At 43.0% G+C, this 19,872-nt stretch overlaps 1 protein-coding gene across 1 annotated transcript in view; it reads left to right on the top strand.

The window, feature by feature from the left end:
- The first annotated feature begins 848 nt into the window (after window positions 1-848).
- The window catches only part of LOC139577557 (KN motif and ankyrin repeat domain-containing protein 4-like), a 101,492-nt gene continuing 82,468 nt past the window's right edge, over window positions 849-19,872 (top strand). Inside the window, exon 1 of the mRNA XM_071404628.1 lies at window positions 849-1,041. The gene's annotated coding sequence lies outside the window, so the exon portion shown is untranslated. The remainder of the gene's footprint in view (window positions 1,042-19,872) is intronic.

Consider the following 19,872-nt stretch of genomic DNA (forward strand, 5'->3'; position numbering starts at 1 on the left):
TCTTACAGGAGCAATTCGGGTTAAGTGCTTTGCTCAAGGGCACATTGACAGATTTTTCACCTAGACCGTCGTCTCAGGGATTCAAACCAGTAATCTTTTCGGTTTACTGGCCCAGATAGCACGTGATTTTTGACACTGTTGTGCAATAATTCACCACGATATAAGAGTATTATAATATAAGGCATGATGTTGTATACTATAGAACTATCATTATTCTATTGATTATAATTATATGGTTGTAAACCTAGTCTGATGGTGGGCTATGTATGCTATTGAAGGAGATATAGCCTGCTTGCTGATTCCAGGTCAGGTCTGTGTAGGTGGGTGGGTGGGTGGTATAGCAGCTCAGAGCTCCGACATGGCTCCCTAGGGTAGCATCATTAGGGGAAATGCATGCAGAGGGAGACAGGGATGGAGCGATAGAACGATAGGGTAGTGCACTCCAAGAATGACAAGTATGTCCTGAAGCCGCCGAAATGAAACCCCCAGCACTGTTTTTCTAATTACAGTGGGCAGTGGGGCTTAGCATTACACCCCCCCCCCCCCCCCCCCTCAGTCATACACTCACAAACAGTAGGAGCCATGTAGGCTACAGGGTCAAGCTGTCCTGCTCTTTAAATCCCCCTCGTTGTTTTGCTAAAGCAGCCACGCCACACTGGCTATTTTCAGTCCAGCTGAAGTCTGTATCTGACACACACATCTGTGTGTGTGTGTATGGTGTGTGTGTGTGTGCACTCTTATTGGACCGGCGCTGAGGAAGTGGGTGTGTCCACACAAGCTAATCTGACCCCGTCAGCGCAGCAGTGCTGGTGTTGTGAAGTACTTTCCCATCCTGTACTTTCAGTCCTCTACATTCAATTCAATCATTCCTGTGCCTCTGCTCCAGATGCTACAGGTAAGCGTGAGAGAAAGGCACAGAGACACACACACACACACACAGGGAGAGGAGAGACTTACTGAAGCAATGTGCTGGACTTGGACTTGAGTTTCCATCAACACTTCTGAAGCGGACAGCTGGGAAAATAAGAACCTGCCTTGGAGGTAAGAATATAGGAGAGATTCCTTGCTTCATTCATCTCCTTCTCCCACCCCTCTTCTTTCCTCTCTTCTGCTGGTCTCGGTCTGTTTCCTTAACTGCTACTATCTCAGTCCCCTCATTCCTCTCCTCTTCATTTCTCCTCACATTGTTTCTATCTCTGGTCCCCCCACTCTCCTTTCTTCCGGTTCTCTGACACACAGCGAGAGATAGAGTGCACTCAGTGTAACTAGTATGGTCTGTCTTCATGGTCTATTAGAGATTTTTACCGTAGTGGTATTCCATATTCTATCCCATTTGGCGGTTGGCCGTGCTATGTTTTAGTTTACAGTCCTGCTGGGATGGCTAATGTCTTACAGCTGGCACTTCTCTCAGCCAACCAGCCTGACACAGTCACACAGGTAGCCATACAGGGGGGGGGGGGGGAAAGAGAGAGAGAGAGAGAGAGAGAGAGAGAGAGAGAGAGAGAGAGAGAGAGAGAGAGAGAGAGAGAGAGAGAGAGAGAGAGAGAGAGAGAGAGAGAGAGAGAGAGAGAGAGAGAGAGAGAGAGAGAGAGAGAGAGAGAGAGAGAGAGAGAGAGAGAGAGAGAGAGAGAGAGAATGAATTGCACTAGGCTGGGCTTTACCTTGAGTGCATCTTCTGCTTGGCTGCTCTTTTATAACCTGCATTTATTCACACAGCAATGCTCTTGCCTCCTGTCTGGTTAGTGAGTCTGTGGGTGAGTGAAGGCATCGTCCGTTGTCATCTTCTCAGGCAGGGAACATTCAAGGCAAAGCGTTTACATTTGATCTGCTCTCGGCATGGGCTGCCTCTCTGCCTAGTTACTTCTCAGCACCTCTTCCTCCGCTCTGTTGAGCCTGCCTGGAAGCAGGGGGCTTGCGGAGTGGAGCAGCGAATGGCAGAGCGATGCTGAGTTTTTGTTTGACATACATTTTAAAGTGAAGAATCTCAGCATCACTCTGTTAGCGTGGAATTTCCCTACTGTTGTTGTTTCTGTGTATGTGGCTATTTTGGTTCGTATGTGTCTGTGTCTGTAGGTCTATTTATCTTAGTCTGTAAGGTTGTTTTGGTTTATGTGTACAGTGGTAAGAAAAAGTATGTGAACCCTTTGGAAATACTTGGATTTCTACATAAATTGGTCATGAAATTTGATCTGATCTTCATCTAGGTCACAACAATAGACAAACACAGTCTGCTTAAACTAATAACACACAAAGAATTATACGTTTTCATGTCTTTCTTGAACACCGTGTAAACATTCACAGTGCAGGGTGGACCCTTGGATTTAATAACTGGTTGACCCTCCTTTGGCAGCAATAACCTCAACCAAACGTTTTCTGTAGTTGCGGATCAGACCTGCACAACGGTCAAGAGGAATTTTAGACCATTCCTCTTTACAAAACTGTGTCAGTTCAGCAATATTCTTGGGATGTCTGGCGTGAACTGCTCTCTTGAGGTCATGCCACAGCATCTCAATCGGGTTGAGATCAGGACTCTGACTGGGCCACTCCAGAAGGCATATTTTCTTCTGTTGAAGCCATTCTGTTGTCGATTTACTTCTGTGTTTTGGGTCGTTGTCCTGAAGCATCACACAACTTCTGTTGAGCTTCAATTGGCGGACAGATAGCCTGACATTCTCCTGCAAAATGTCTTGATAAACTTCATTTTTCCGTCAATGATAGCAAGCTGTCCAGGCCCTGAGGCAGCAAATCAGCCCCAAACCATGATGCTTCCTCCACCATACTTTACAGTTGTGTGTTCCTTCCCAAACAACTCAACTGTAGTTTCATCTGTACACAGAATATTTTGCCAGTAGCGTTGTGGGACATCCAGGTGCACTTTTGCAAACTTTAGATGTGCAGCAATGTTTTTTTTGGACAGCAGTGGATTCTTCCGTGGTGTCCTCCCATGAACACCATTCATGTTTAGTGTTTTACACATTGTTGATTCGTCAACAGAGACGTTAGCATATTCCAGGGACTTCTGTAAGTCTTTAGCTGACGCTCTATGATTCTTCTGTGCAGTGCTCTTGCAGTCATCTTTGCAGGACGGCCAATCGTAGTGAGAGTAGCAACAGTGCTGAACTTTCTCCATTTATAGACAATTTGTCTTACCATCTTACCGAGCTGCAAGGCAGCTCTAACCAACATCTCCAATCTCGTCTCATTGATTGGACTCCAGGTTAGCTGACTCCTGACTCCAATTAGCTTTTGGAGAAGTCATTAGCCTAGGGGTTCACATACTTTTCCAAACCTACACTGTGAATGTTTAAATGATGTATTCAATATAGACAAGAAAAAATATGATAATTTGTGTGTTATTAGTTTAAGCACACTATGTTTGTCTATTATTGGGACTTAGATGAAGATCAGATCAAATTTATGCAGAAATCCAGGTAATTCCAAAGGGTTCGCATACTTTTTCTCGCCACTGTATATATAATGTGTTTTGCATTTCTGTTTGTTTATGTGTATGGTTTTTATTGTAGTTTACCAATGTGTGTGTCTGTGTTAATGTTTTTCTTTGTGTGTTCACCGACAAGGAAAGCTCTGTTAGTAGAACTCACTGCTTGTAACAGGAATTTCCAGGTTGACAAAAAAGGAGAGCAGTCGTTGATAACATCAATCAAAATCATTTTGGTTTAATTACAAGTTGCAACAGGGAGACACCTCCAGCACAGAAGCCAAGAAAATGAGAAGGCCCTTATACAGTATATTAATCACACAGCGCCGAAGCTTCTGTAAATACCAGCACGGGAGGCTTGTAGGAAGCCACAATTACAGCTGTTACAGAATTACAGTGTCACAGATACATGATCAGTGTCCTCGAATCCAGTCTGGAGTCAAATCTTTAACCATAACATTCAACACTGGCAGACATTTGATGCTGGCAGTTAAACAGGTCAACGTAGGAACATCAGTACATAGTTAAAACAGATAATATGTAGACTAACAAGTGAAAACTACTTAATTAAATTTCAGTTTTTAAAAAATATATGGGAGGACGTTGAATCAATATGGAAAATTGATTGGATTTGCACAAATTCATCAACGTAAGGGCGTATTTTTTCACCCAACTTTTAACGTAAATCCCAATGGCATGGTGAATTCTTTTGTTGATTTCACTTTCAATTCACATTAGTTGACAACTCAACCAAATGTAAGTCAAAACTAGATGTTGAACGTCTGTGTCTACTGGGATCTGTCTGCGTCTTCCCGCATGGCAATCGTGTTTATTACATATCAACAGTAAATCAAATACAGGAAAATAAATAGTCAAACACTAGTAGTACACTGGGCCTTTACTAGCCCTGTATTAGTGGACAGATATAGCCGTCTGTAGCGTGGGCCTAATTTTTTTTACAGCACCCTTGGTGGTAAGCTTCATATGTCCTATAACACTGTCACTGCCCTATCACTGTTGGCCAGGAGCCTAACACCTCCAGATGGTTCAAATCCTCCAGACTCTGGCTCCCGCTGAATATTACTGTAGCTCCCACTGAGACTACAGACCTGTAGCATGGTCTGTGCGTGTGTGCGTGTTTGCGCGCGCGCGTGTGTGTGCGTGTGCGTGTGCGTGTGCGTGTGTGTGTGTGTGTGTGTGTATGTGTGTGTGTGTGTGGGGATTTCAAATTATTTTATCTTCACAGGATGATTAGAAAAAAGCCAATCTTCTCTCCTTTCACTTACTAGCTCCAGTAGGGCTAAGGAGATTTAATGCCTGCTTGTCTCACTACGGGGAGTCAAGCAGCCCAAAACCCCTGGGCGTCAGTCATCAAGGCAGGCAGACAGGCAGGGAGGCAGAGAAAAAGCCTCCCAGGAATTTCATAGAGAGTACAGATCATAACTAAGAAAAAATGCCTTGGGATAGTTAATAATGGGATAGTACGACTTCATATAGATGTCCTTAGCTGTTGTTGCGGCTTTGTATCATGTTATTGTGCTGGTGTTCTCCCGATGAGGCCCAAAGTTGTTACTGACCATGTATCTAACTGTGAACACCTTCGGGCCAGGAGTTTTCCTGACCACATGACTTGACTTGGTCCTAATTCCTGATGGCACGCTATGCTCCTCCTGTCATTGGTGGAGGCAGTGGGGTTGTGCTCCATCAGCGCTGTTGTCCGGCTGAGCTCATGATTCTAGCTGTCCTCTATTATGTTCCTTCATAGTAAGTCTGGGAATCATACTTTCCGTGCTCTGCTCTGCTCTGAGGCACTCACCCCAGGCACATCTGCTAGAGGGATTTCAGCGCTGCCTCGCAGTGGACTGTACTCTACCAATGTAGTATAGCATTGCAAGGCTACATTGTCACTGGCTTGCCTTGCAGTGTGCACTATACTCTAATAATAGAGATTAGCAGCCCAACGTTGTCACTGGAGCAACAATAGCAACACGGAGCTCTAGTTCCAGTACATTTCCCTCTCAGGAGACTGAAAAGATTTGGCATGGGTCCCCAGTTCCTCAAAAGTTTCTACAGCTGCACCATCGAGAGCATCCTGACCGGTTGCATCACCGCCTGGTATGGCAACTGCTCGGCATCTGACCGTAAGGCGCTAGAGAGGGTAGTGCGAACGGGGCCAAGCTTCCTGCCATCCAGGACCTATATATAATAGGCGGTGTCAGAGGAGACTCCAGGACCCAAAGTTATAGACTGTTTTCTCTGCTATCGCACTGCAAGCGGTACAGGAGAGCCAAGTCTAGGACCAAAAGGCTCCTCAACAGCTTCTACCCCCAAGCCATAAGACTGCTTAACAATTCATAAAATCGCCAACGGACATTTACATTGACCCCCCCCCCTTTTGTACACTCACTGTTTGTTTGTTACCTATGCATAGTCACTTCTCTCCCACCTACATGTACAGATTACCTCGTTATTGTTATTCTTATTGTGTTACTTTTATTAGTACTTTTTATTTTAGTCTACTTGGTAAATATTTTCTTCTTCTTGAACTGCGCTGTTGGTTAAGGGCTTGTAAGTAAGCATTTCACGGTGAAGTCTACACTTGTATTGTATTCGGCGCATATGACAAATAAAATGTGATTTGATTTGATTTAGCTGTACAGTGCATTCGGAAAGTATTCAGACCCATTGACTTTTTCCAAATTTTGTTTTCATCATCAATCCACACACAATATCCCATAATGACAAAGCAAAAACAGCTTTTTAGAAATTTGTGCAAATGTATTAAAAAATATAACAGAAATTCCTTATTTATATGAGTATTCAGACTCTTGCTATGAGACTCGAAATTGAGCTCAGGTGCATCCTGTTTCCATTGATCATCCTTGAGATGTTTCTACAACTTGATTGGAGTCCACCTGTGACAAATTCAATTGACTGGACATGATTTGGAAAGGCACACATCTGTCTATATAACGTCCCACAATTGACAGTGCATGTCAGAGCAAAAACAAAGCCATGAGGTCGAAGGAATTGTCTGTAGAGTTCCGAGACATGATTGTGTCGAGGCACAGATCTGGAGAAGTGTACCAAAACATTTCTGCAGCATTGAAGGTCCCCAAGAACACAGTGGCCTCCATCATTCTTAAATGTAAGAAATTTGGAACCACCAAGACTCTTCATAGAGCTGTCTGCCTGTACAAACTGAGAAATCAAAGGAGAAGGGCCTTGGTCAGAGAGTTGACCAAGAACCGGATGGTCACTCTGACAGAGCTCCAGAGTTCCTCTGTGGAGATGGTTGTCCTTCTGGAAGGTTCTCCCATCTCTGCAGCACTCCACCAATCAGGCCTTTATGGTAGAGTGGCCAGACGGAAGCCACTCCTCAGTAAAAGGCACATGATGGCCCGCTTGGAGTTTGCCAAAAGGCACATAAAGGACTCTCAGACCATGAGAAACACGATTCTCTGGTCTGATGAAATCAAGATTGAACTCTTTGACCTGAATGCCAAGCGTCACGTCTGGAGGAAACCTGGCACCATCCCTACGGTGAAGCATGGTGGTGGAAGCATCATGCTGTGTGGATGTTTTTCAGCGGCAGGGACTGGGAGACTAGTCAGGATGAAAACCTGCTCTAGCGCACGCAGGACCTCAGACTGGGGCGAAGGTTCACCTTCCAACAGGACAACGGCCCTAAGCACACAGCCAAGACAACGCAGGTGTGGCTTTGGGTGGCCCGGCCAGAGCCTGGACTTGAACCTGATAGAACATCTCTGGAGAGACCTGAAAATTGCTGTGCAATGACGCTCCCCGTCCAACCTGACAGAGCTTGAGAGGATCTGCAGAGAGGAATGGGAGAAACTCCCCAAATACAGGTGTGTCAAGCTTCGTAGCATCATACCCAAGAAGACTCGGGCTGTAATCACTGCCAAAGGTACTTCAACAAAGAACTGAGTAAAGGGTCTGAATACTTATGTAAATGTGATATTTCATTTATTTATTTTTTATAAATTAGCAAAAATGTCTGAACCTGTTTTTCTTCGTTGTGTGTAGAATGATGAGGGGAAAAAGCAATTTAATCCATTTTAAAATAAGGCTGTAACATAACAAAATGTGGAAAAAGTCAAGGATTCTGAATAATTTCGAATGCACTGTATATATTCTTTGTGGACAGGCTCCATAGTGGGTGTGTGAGTTGTAAATGTCAGCTGGGCAAGGGTCACCGTAGTTTGGCAAGGGTTATAGCATTTCCAGGGGGGAATGAGGGACAGACGAATGGAAGAGGGCATGCAGGTGATTGCTTGTCCATTGTTTCCTGCCTGGGGAGGACATTTCTCAGAGAGTGGACTGAGGAACAATGGATGAGCTCACTTTAAAGTTGGCCCCCAGAGTCTTAATACTGATCTATAATTGGTTCCTATTAGCGGACAGGAAAAAACAAGCCGTGAGAGGACTGCGGAATGGCCATGGGACTGTGATTTTCTCAGTGGAACCCTCCAAGACCAACTTCCTGTTGGAATCTCCTGTTGAAGCTGGAGGAGACTACTCCCTGCAGCTGTAGCCACTTTGACAGTGTGTATTGTGTTTGAAGGGTCCAGTGTGTGTCTGAGCACGTGTGTGTGTATTTGGCTGTGCGACTGTAGTCCCTTGGTACCTGGGGTCTGTGTGCAGAGCAGAGGTGTTCCTCTCCCCGGAAAGACCTGCTGCCAGAAGCACTGATCCTGCTTTTTGCTGGCTGACACTGTCCCACTGCTGGCAGGCCAGTGACTGACAAAGAGAGACTGGGAAACCAGAGGCACAACTTTGGTTTTAGAAGTGGGGGGGGGGGACATAATACAAGAAAAAATATAGATCAGCTTTAATATTGCAGATAGATTGTGGCTCCCATCAATGTAATTGTCTGCATCATTTCCAATCCCCCATATACACTACCATTCAAAGTTTGGGGTCACTTAGAAATGTCCTTGTTTTTGAAAGAAAAGCACATTTCTCTGTCCAGTGTCTGTGTTCTTTTGCCCATCTTAATCTTTTCTTTTTATTGGCCAGTTTGAGATATGGCTTTTTCTTTGCAACTCTGCCTAGAAGGCCAGCATCCCGGAGTCGCCTCTTCACTGTTGACGTTGAGACTGGTGTTTTGCGGGTACTATTTAATTAAGCTGCCAGTTGAGGACTTGAGAGGCATCAGTTTCTCAAACTATATACTCTAATGTACTTGTCCTCTTGCTCAGTTGTGCACCAGGGCCTCCCACTCCTCTTTCTATTCTGGTTAGAGCCAGTTTGCACTGTTCTGTGAGGGGAGTAGTACACAGCGTTGTATGAGATCTTCAGTTTCTTGGCAATTTCTCGCATGGAATAGCCTTAATTTCTCAGAACAAGAATAGACTAACGAGATTCAGAAGAAAGTTATTTGTTTCTGGCCATTTTGAGCCTGTAATCGAAACCACAAATGCTGATGCTCCAGATACTCAACTAGTCTAAAGAAGGCCAGTTTTATTGCTTCTTTAAATCAGGACGACAGCTTTCAGCTGTGCTAACATAATTGCAAAAGGGTTTTATAATGATTAATTAGCCTTTACAAATGATGAACTTGGATTAGCTAACACAACGTGCCATTGGAACACAGGAGTGATGGTTGCTCATAATGGGCCTTTGTATGCCTATGTAGATATTCCATAAAAAATCTGCCATTTCAAGCTACAATAGTCATTTACAACATTAACAGTGTCTACAGTGTATTTCTGATCAATTTGATGTTATTTTAATGGACAAAAAATGTGCTTTTCTTTAAAAAACAAGGACATTTCTAAGTGACCCTAAACTTTTGAATGTTAGTGTATATTTTTGTAAATGTAGAGTACCAGTCAAAAGTTTGGACACACCTACTCATTCAAGGGTTTTTTCTTTATTTTTTACTATTTTCTATATTGTAGAATAATAGTGAACACATCAAAACTACAAAATAAAACATATGGAAACATGTAGTAACCAAAAAAGTGATAAACAAATCAAAATATGTTTTATTATATTTGAGATTCTTCAAAGTAGTCACCCTTTGCCTTGATGACAGCTTTGCACACTCTTGGCATTCTCTCAATCAGCTTTATGAGGTAGTCACCTGGAATGCATTTCAATTAACAGGTGTGCCTTGTTAAAAGTTCATTTGTGGAATTTCTTTCCTTAATGCGTTTGAGCCAATCACCTGTGTTGTGACAAGGTAGGGGTGATATACAGAATATAGCCCTATTTGGTAAAATACCAAGTCCATATTATGGCAAGAACAGCTCATATAAGCAAAGATACATGACAGTTCATCATTACTTTCAAGAACTTTGAAAGTTTCTTAAAGTGCAGTCGCAAAAACCATCAAGCGCTATGATGAAACTGGCTCTCATGAGGACCTAGAGTTACCTCTGCTGCAGAGGATAAGTTCAATAGAGTTACCAGCCTCAGAATAACCTATTAACTGCACCTCAGATTGCAGCCCAAATAAATGCTTCAGAGTTCAAGTTACAGACACATCTCAATATAAACTGTTCAGAGGAGACTACGTGAATCAGGCCTTCATGGTCGAATTGCTGCAACGAAACCATTACTAAAGGACACCAATAAGAAGAATGGACTTGCTTGGGCCAAGAAACACGAGCAATGGACATTAGACTTTTGGTCTGATGAGTCCAAATTTGCGATTTTTGGTTCCAACCGCCGTGTCTTTGTGAGACGCAAAGTAGGTGAAAGGATGATCTCCGTATGTGTAGTTCTCACCGTGAAGCATGGAAGAGGAGGTGTGGTGGTGCTTTGTCCTTACACACCTCCAGGCTGTGTAAGGACTATTTGACCAAGAAGGAGAGTGATGGAGAGCTGCATCAGATCATAACAATCACCCGACCTCTACCCAATTGAGATGGTTTGGGATGAGTTGGACCGCAGAGTGAATGAAAAGCAGCCAACAGGTGCTTAGCATATGTGGGAACTCCTTCAAGACTGTTGGAAATGCATTCCAGGTGATTACCTCATGAATTTGTCAAGAGTGTGCAAAGTTGTCATCAAGGCAAAGGGTGGCTACTTTGAATAATCTCAAAAATGAACCCTTTTTTAGTTAATATATGATTTCCTAGTTGTGATGTCTTCACTATTATTTTACAATGTAGAAAATAGTAAAAATAAAGAAAAACCCTTGAATGAGTAGGTATTTCAACTTTTGATTTGTACTGCATATTTTTTTTATATACAGTTGAAGTTGGAAGTTTACATACATCTTAGCCAAATACATTTAAACTCAGTTTTTCACAATTCCTGACATTTAATCCTAGTAAAAAATCCCTGTCTTAGGACAGTTAGGATCACCACTTTATTTTAATAATGTGAAATGTCAGAATAATAGTAGAGAACGTGTCACGCCCTGGCCTTAGTTATCTTTGTTTTCTTTATTATGTTAGTTAGGTCAGGGTGTGACATGGGGGAAGTTTGTGTCTTTTTGTCTAGTCTAGGGTGTTTGTATTGTCTAGGGGGTTTTGTAGAGTTCATGGGGTTGTGTTCAGTGTTGGTGTTTATGTAAGTCTATGGTTGCCTGGATTGGCTCTCAATTAGAGACAGCTGTCTATCGTTGTCTCTGATTGGGAGCCATATTTTAGGCAGCCATAGGCATTAGGTAGGTTGTGGGTAATTGTCTATGTTTTGACGTTAGTTGCTTGTGTCTGCACTTTCGTTTGATGTCTTCACGGTCATTTGTTGTTTTGTCTAGTTTGTATTAGTGTTCGTGTTTCTTCTTCTATTAAAAAGAAGATGTATTTATATCACGCTGCGCCTTGGTCCTCTCTTTCACCTAACGACGATCGTGACAGAATGATTTATTTCAGCTTTTATTTCTTTCATCACATTCCCAGTGGGTCAGAAGTTTACATATACTCAATTAGCATTTGGTAGCATTGCCTTTAAATTGTTTAACTTGGGTCAAACGTTTCGTGTAGCCTTCCATATGCTTCTCACAATAAGTTGGGTGAATTTTTGCCCATTCCTCCTGACAGAACTGGTGTAACTGAGTCAGGTTTGTAGGGCTCCTTGCTCGCACATGCTTTTTCAGTTCTGCCCACAAATGTTCTATAAGATTGAGGTCAGGGCTTTGTGATGGTAACTCCAATACCTTGGCTTTGTTGTCCTTAAGCCACAACTTTGGAAGTATGCTTGGGGTCATTGTCCATTTGGAAGACCCATTTGCGACCAAGCTTTAACTTCCTGACTGATGTCTTGAGATGTTGCTTCAATATATCAACGTAATTTCCCCACCTCAGGATGCCATCTATTTTGTGAAGTGCACCAGTCCCTCCTGCAGCAAAGCACCCCCACAACATGATGATGCCACCCCCATGCTTCACGGTTGGGATGGTGTTCTTCGGCTTGCAAGCATCCCCCTTTTTCCTCCAAACATAAAGATGGTCATTATGGCCAAACAGTTATTTTTTTTGTTTCGTCAGACCAGAGGACATTTCTCGAAAAAGTACGATCTTTGTCCCCATGTGCAGTTGCAAACCGTAGTCTGGCTTTTTTATGGTGGTTTTGGAGCAGTGGTTTCTTGCTTGCTGAGCGGCCTTTCAGGTTATGTCGATATAGGACTCGCTTTACTGTGGATATAGATACTTTTGTACCTGTTTCCTCCAGCATCTTCACAAGGTCCTTTGCTGTTGTTCTGGGATTGATTTGCCCTCATCTCTAGGAGACAGAACATGTCTCCTTCCTGAGCGGTATGATGGCTGCGTGGTCCCATGGTGTTTATACTTGCGTACTATTGTTTGTACAGATGAACGTGGTACCTTCAGGCGTTTGGAAATTGCTCCCAAGGATGAACCAGACTTGTGGTTTTGAGGTCTTGGCTGATTTCTTTTGATTTTCCCATGATGTCAAGCAGAGAGGCACTGAGTTTGAAGGTAGGCCTTGAAATACATCCACAGGTACACCTCCAATTGACTCAAATGATGTCAATTAGCCTAACAGAAGCTTCTGAAGCCATGACATACATTTCTGGAATTTTCCAAGCTGTTTAAAGGCACAGTCAACTTAGTGTATGTAAACTTCTGACCCACTGGAATTGTGATACAGTGAAATAATCTGTCTGTAAACAATTGTTGGAAAAATTACTTAGTCATGCACAAAGTAGATGTTCTAATAGACTTGCCAAAACTATAGTTTGTTAACAAGAAATGTGTGGACTGGTTGAAAAACTAGTTTTAATGACTCCAACCTAAGTGTAATAAACTTCCGACTTCAACTGTATATTCCCCTTTACGGACACAGTATATTTGACAATAGTTGTCTTTTGTTAGTTTTTAGTCCCATCCTTCAGCTCCACTCATCTCCTCCCATCTATCTCTGAACACCATCCAGTTTTGATTTGTCACATATTTTTCAACTGTGCTGTGATGTATTACAAAAGTTCTGAACCTTTCTACTCTCATTAATTCTACATATTGTACATTTTAAATCACCCAGCAGTGCTATTTGCAGAGGGAGACAACTTGTCTAGGGGGCATCTAAAGCACATTTTCCTACACAATCTAATATGGCCCTTCTAGAACAACAAAATGTAAGCAAAAATGCCCACAGTCATTAAGCTAGGTAAGAGATGATTAAATATGTTTAATAAGTGATTGATCAAACGGAACTAGGTCCATGGTAATTCAATAATCAATATTGTGTTGCCAACCCGAGCCGCCTACACTCCCGACCCCCAACAGTCTAGTCAATAACTCAACTCTCTCCCCAACACAACTTCCTTTCCATCTTTTGTTTAAATCTCAAAGGAAAGGTTTGGAAAACAAAAGTTGAATGAAAACTACACATTAACACACAGGAACAGTACACCCTCCATATTAATCATACCATAGGCCTACTAGTACTGTAGAGCTCTTTTTACTTGAACACAATATAAATGGGTCACCCCCTTTTGCCCCTAGGAGTCCACAGCCCTGTAGCCCCAAACCCAACAGACCCCACTCAGCTTTAGGATCTTAGTAAAACATTCAGGATTGGTTTCAGGTGTGTTAGGCCAAGCCCAGAGTGACAACAGTACAGACCCCCATGGCCAGGACTGAGCAGCCCAGCAGCTAGGGATTGCCTATATCTTCCCTGGCGTGGGCATGTTTTCAATACAGACTCCTTTTGTCGTACAGTATTCCATATAAGGCATCCAGACCTTATGAAAGTTACACAGTATACCCTTAACCTTAAAACAAATCTAGTGGTACTGTACATAACTTGACATTTCGTCCATACATTGTGGGAGGATAACCAACCTTCCAATTAATGGAAATACATTTCTTAGCCACTATAAATGCTAGGTTACACAGTTTATTCTCATAACAGTCTCCAGTATCAACATTTCAAAGCAAACAAAAACAGGGAGAGGAGAATCTGTAGACATGCTGAGATAAAAGAACATAATCTTTGCCAGAATTCAGCCAGCCTTCACAAGACCATAACATATTCAAATATAAAGCACTTTTGTGCTTTATACCTCCAGCAGAATAATACAATTTCTGAGTGCATGGTATTCAGTTTCACTGGCATATAGTACGTTCTATGGATGGTCTTAAAGTGCAGTAATTTATGTCTGAGATTATATGAACGTGACTGGGCATTCTAACATATCTGTATCCATTCATCATCATCATTAGCGTCTCCTAGGTCTTCGTCACATTTTTGTTTTACATGTTTTGTGTCATCGGGAAAAGAGTGTATCAACCCTTGATACAGTTTGGAAATTAACATTGGAGGTTTGTCAGATTGCCTTAAAAAGCATATGGCTTGTCCAGTGTTTGCTGGACAGAGAGAATAAAGTGTTGTATCTGCATGTCATGTCTACTCCCATTCCTCCCCTCCAGCGGTCGACGTCGCCGGTACACTAACCACTGGTCCTGGGATCCATCATTACGCACACCTGGTATCAATCATTACGTGCACCTGCACGTCAATATCAGGCACACCTGGACTCCATTACCTCACTTATTACCTCCCCTATATCTGTCACTCCCTTAGGTTCTTTCCCAGTCAGTATTGTTTATGTGTTTCATGTCTATATGCTACTTGTGTTTGTTCTATTGTTCGACGTACCGTTTATTATTAAACTCACCACCTGCACTTGCTTTCCGACTCCCAGGGTATATGTTGCACTGCAAGAACTCACCTCCGTCACAGACTGGTCTTCCCTGGCTGCCTGACTCTGCTGAGACCCATGTCACCATCTGACCCTCCTAAAATTAGGCAAGACAAAGAATTACCTTGGTGTACATTTATCAATGATATTATCTAAGAACAGAATCATTGGTTCAATAATTGAAATTACCATTATGCCCAGATCCCAGACTGGAGCTTTAAGCTGCTGTCCTGTAGCTACTGTCTACTCATCAATTCATGATGGCACTTTGTATCATTCACTGAATATACTGCAAAATTCACCTGAGCTCCGGAGACTGGTCTTTCCTGACTGTTTGACCCTGCTGGGACCCATGTCACCATCGGATCCTGCTCAGACATGATGAGCATATTGTTGTGTACTGACTGCACTAGAGCTGCATTCCCGTGGGATGCAGGTCCCGACAGATCATTGCGGCGGGGTCACCATTTTTCATGCTGCATGTGGGAGCAGGCATTCAGGCAGACGATTTGGGATTCAAATGTTGTCCCACAGATTATTTTGAAACGGTCCTCTTTCTGCTTTGTGTGTGTTAGCCTATCTATTGTATTAAAAGCACACATTGGTTCACATTATTCACACACTCAGAATTCGCTGCTTCAACTTCAGTAGCCTACCTCTCCTAGATGGGCGTGAGAGTTCAAGTGTGCCTAGTGTGTGTTGTCTCACTGAAATAGAGTAGGCTGCCTACACTTGGCAGTTAACATGAATATGAAATTAACTTAAATATGATTAGACTGTAGTTTACTACAGTGTCTGAAAATAAATATTGATAGTGAAAAGAAGTGGAGGGCGCTCAACCAACTTGAGTCTAATTTCAATTTAAAAAATGTATCATTTATTTTCATGACTGAAAAGGAAAAGGCACAACAAACGCACATATGTTAGGCTACTAGGGTGACCATAGGTTAGGCTACTAGGGTGACCATAGGTTAGGCTACTAGGGTGACCATAGGTTAGGCTACTAGGGTGACCATAGGTTAGGCTACTAGGGTGAGCGAGCGTTGTGCCTTTTCATTTTCAATAAGTATTGATTACCCATTTAGTTGTCTCTGCCTGCAAATCGTCCTCCTAAAAGGTAGGCTATATCCTATAGGACTATGCAAAACGTAGCAAGTGTCACTGTCATAATTCTTGCTGTTTCCAGTTCAGTAGCCATACCTGTGAGATCAGGTGTGCATGTGGTCTCAGTTAAATAGAGTAGGCTATAGCCTATGTAGAGAAGCACGGGACACTTATCTTTGAAAGGAAATGGACTTCCTAAATAGGCCTATGATTAGACTATAGTTTACTACATTGCCTAGAAATAGGCCTAAATATTGGTCACCATATTTCTCCATCTGAAAATATTCCCACTCCTAAAAGGGAGGCTATAAAAATAGCTCAAGAGAAAGTGCAAGTTTCTCCAACACTGCTCTCTTCAAACTACATTCAGCATATTGATTGATATAGACAATGTAAGGGCCATGTGAGAATCTCTTGGGACCAGTTCTTGCGGTACCGGGTGGGAGTCGGATTGAAAACCAGCAGATATGAGCGGGAGCGGAATGAAGAAATCAGTCGGGGCAGGGGGCACACCTCTACTGTGCACCATGACAATGAAGCCTGTAACGTTAGAGCTGTTTATTACTGTTTATTACTGCATTACTGTATGTGAAAGTAGGGAATTAGCTAGGGAAACTGACAGATCAATAACGTGACATTGACATGCTGACTAATAAAACTCACATTGCACTGAAAAAACATCAGAATATCAATCTTCAATCGTTTGGCCGATGGTTTCATCGTTTGATTAAGGTCTAGTTTGATTGAGGCAAAAATAATAGCTAATGTAAGCCAACTTTTGTCCAGCTCTCTATCTCTAACGGTACATCAACTGGCGAAAGCTTGCCAAGTTCATTTACTTCTGAAACGTGACAAAACAAAGGCTACAAAACATGTCCATACAAACAACTGCTGTTAGATAGTAACAATAGCCACCTTATATCGCTACCTGACAGATAACTAGAGGCTAGAGCTGACCTGGTTGTGGTAACTACTCACTAGCATAGCTTATTAATTTACCTCAGTCGAGAGGGGATGAAACATTAGCTAACATTACATGTCAGTTACAATACTAGCTCACCACTGTGAATAAACACTAGTTTTTTTCTGTTAAGTTAATCAACAGTTACCTTGCCAACTACATCAGTCAACTAAAGAGTAGCCAGTTTCTGTTCCTTTTACAACTCGGTGAAAGAGTGCAACGCGTACACTGAACTATGCTCAACTCTCCCGTGCTGGTCCAGCCAGCCTTCCAGAAGCGTTGCCTTCACACAGCCTGTCAGCCCGCTCTGTGGTGTCCGCATGGTCCTAAATCCAATCACATAAACACTCTAAACAGCCTACCCGACTGCTCGGAGGTGTCTGCATGGTCTTAAAGCATACTGTTGCCATGTTTTGTATCACATTACAATGATAAAACTGGGAGGGACATAAATACAATTTCAGAATGTGGGGGGGGACATGTCCCCGTCTCCAGTGAAAGTTGCACCCCTATGGGAAACTGTCGACCACAGCTATGTGAGAGAGTAGAAGAGGCTATATTTACCACTGTGGCTTTTTGGGACAATAGTATGTTTGAGTAGTTTGGCTGGGTCTATGCTTGTTTTCCACTTTCCGGGTATCACTCCTTCTTCCTCTGTCTCTCCTCCTTTGTCTCTCTGTCTCACTGCCCCCCCCCCCCCCCCCTCTCTTCCCTTCCCTCCTCCACCTCTCCTCTATCGCAGTAGGTCAAAGGGGTATGTGGAGGCCCCTGTAGTGTCCTTGTAGTGAGTGATAGTGTTGATGTCTTCGGGTAATTAAAGCTGTAAAACATAACATGCTCCACTTCACAACTTCTGCTGTTCTCTCAGGACAACAGAACCGTGCACATGCATTTCTAACCTGATGACTTGCTAACTAATAAAAGTTTTATCTCTCCCATCCGCAACTATAGAGGAAACTTGAGTTTATTGCCCTTTCTCTCATGCGTCCTCTGCAGTGGCCTTGGGTGATAATTGTGTTCTGAGGGCCTAAACATACGCCCCCCCCAATCCTCTGAGAATCCGATGAGAGATGTGAGAGGAGACGGAGAAGAGGAGAGATAGAGTAGGACTTGAGCAGAGAAAGAGGGGGAGAGGGAAGGGAGAAGATGAAAGGTAGAAACCGGTGGTGTTTAACTATTTAAGGTCGCTCCATCTTTCAAATTCTCCCACTCTGCGAAGACACTGCAAATGGTTTGTAGGGAGCAGATTGCTAGAATGTAGATAAGCTGAAGCTGGGCAGTAGATCAACAGATGGGGCCATGTTTGGCTGCCATATATCAGGTCCTCTCTCTCTCTCTCTGTGTGAAGGCAAGCCAGCCCGGCCCAGGCATGGAGGATAGCCAGTAAATCAGTGGGTATACTATGTACTGTATGTAGTGATGTAGTGTACACACAGGCACAGACAGCCATGGAAAAAGGAGAGTGAGTCCAGTTGGGAGTAGACCAGACTAGACCACACACGCAAGTTTAAAGTGTTATTAGTCATACACACATGGTATACACTGTACAATTAAATGTTTACTTGCAGGTTCCTTCTCAACAATGCAACAACAATAAAAAATAAGAAAGATTAGAATATGAGCTTAAAGTAAATGGCTCAGTAGAATAGAATAAACGTTTTAGCATAAGTATAATACAGAAAGGCTCAATTTATAGTCCAAAATGTACACATGTATCAGAAAAAGGGGGATTGGGGGCAAATTGTGCAGTATTAGCAATAGTAAATAAGAGTCTGGTAGCAGGAATTGTAATGTGTGTGTAGCATGGATGTATATGTGTGTGTGTGTTTGTGTGTGTGCGTCAAATTACATCGAAGTTTATTGGTGGCGTACACAGATTTGCAGATGTTATTGCAGCTGCAACGAAATGCTTGTGTTTCTAGCTCCAACAGTGCAGTAATAAGACCTAGAAATACAATACGCACAAATAAAAATAAAAAAAATTATGAAATATCAGAACGAGAAATATCAGAATGACCTGGCCTCCACAATCACCCGGCCTCAACCCAATTGAGATGGTTTGGGATGAGTTGGACTGTAAAGTGAAGAAAAAGCAGCCAACAAGTGTTCAGCATATGTGGGAACTCCTTCAATACTGTTGGAATATCATTCCTCATGAAGCTGGTTGAGAGAATGCCAAGAGTGTGCAAAGTTGTCATCAAGGCAAAGGGTGGCTACTTTGAAGAATCTCAAATATAACACTTTTTTGGTTACCACATGATTCCATAGGTGTTATTAGGTGATGTCTTCACTATTATTCTACAATGTAGAAAATAGTTTAAAAAAATAGGAAAAACCCTGGAATGAGTAGGTGTGTCTAAACTTTTGACTGGTACTGTATATACACAGTGTATAGACCAGGGATGAGCAACTCCAGTTGGAGACATGCGTGGCCACCCAGTCATGGGTGAACAGAGAGTACAGGAGGGGGCTGAGCACGCACCCCTGTGGGGCCCACGTGTTGAGGATCAGCGTGGAGGGGGTGTTGTTGCCTACTTTCACCACTTCGGATCGGCCCGTCAGGAAGTCCAGGACCCAGTTGCACATGGAGGGGTTCGGAACCAGGGCCCTGAGATTAGTGATGAGCTTGAAGAGAACAATGGTGTTGAAGGCTGAGCTGCAGTCGGTGAACAGCATTCTTACATAGGTATTTCTCTTGTCCAGGTTGGAGAGGGCAGTGTGCAGAGCAATGGTGATTGAGTCATCCGTGGATTTGTTGGGGTGGTATGCAAATTCCCTAGGTTGTTGGGTAAGGTGGAGGTGATATGGTCTTTAAATAGCCTCTCAAATCACATCATGATGACAGAAGTGAGTGCTACGGGGCGATAGTCTTTTAGTTCAGTTATCTTCGCTTTCTTGGGTACAGGAACAATGGTGGACATCTTGAAGCAAGTGGGGACAACAGACTGGGATATGGAGAGATTGAATACATGTATATCTGTAAACACTCTAGCCAGCTGGTCTGCACATGCTCTGAGAATGTGACTTGGGATGCCGTCTCGGCCGGCAGCTTTGCGAGGGTTAACATGCTTAAATGACTAACTCATGTTGGCCACGTAGAACGAGAGCACACAGTCCTCATGAGCTGGGGGCCTGCGTCAGCGACTGGATGTTGATTTCCTCGAAGCGGGAAAAGAAGGTGTTTAGCTTATCCGGGAGCGAGCAGTCGGTGTCCATGACTTGGTTCAC

Source organism: Salvelinus alpinus, chromosome 6 (assembly GCF_045679555.1).
Source record: "Salvelinus alpinus chromosome 6, SLU_Salpinus.1, whole genome shotgun sequence".
Lineage (NCBI taxonomy): Eukaryota > Metazoa > Chordata > Actinopteri > Salmoniformes > Salmonidae > Salvelinus > Salvelinus alpinus.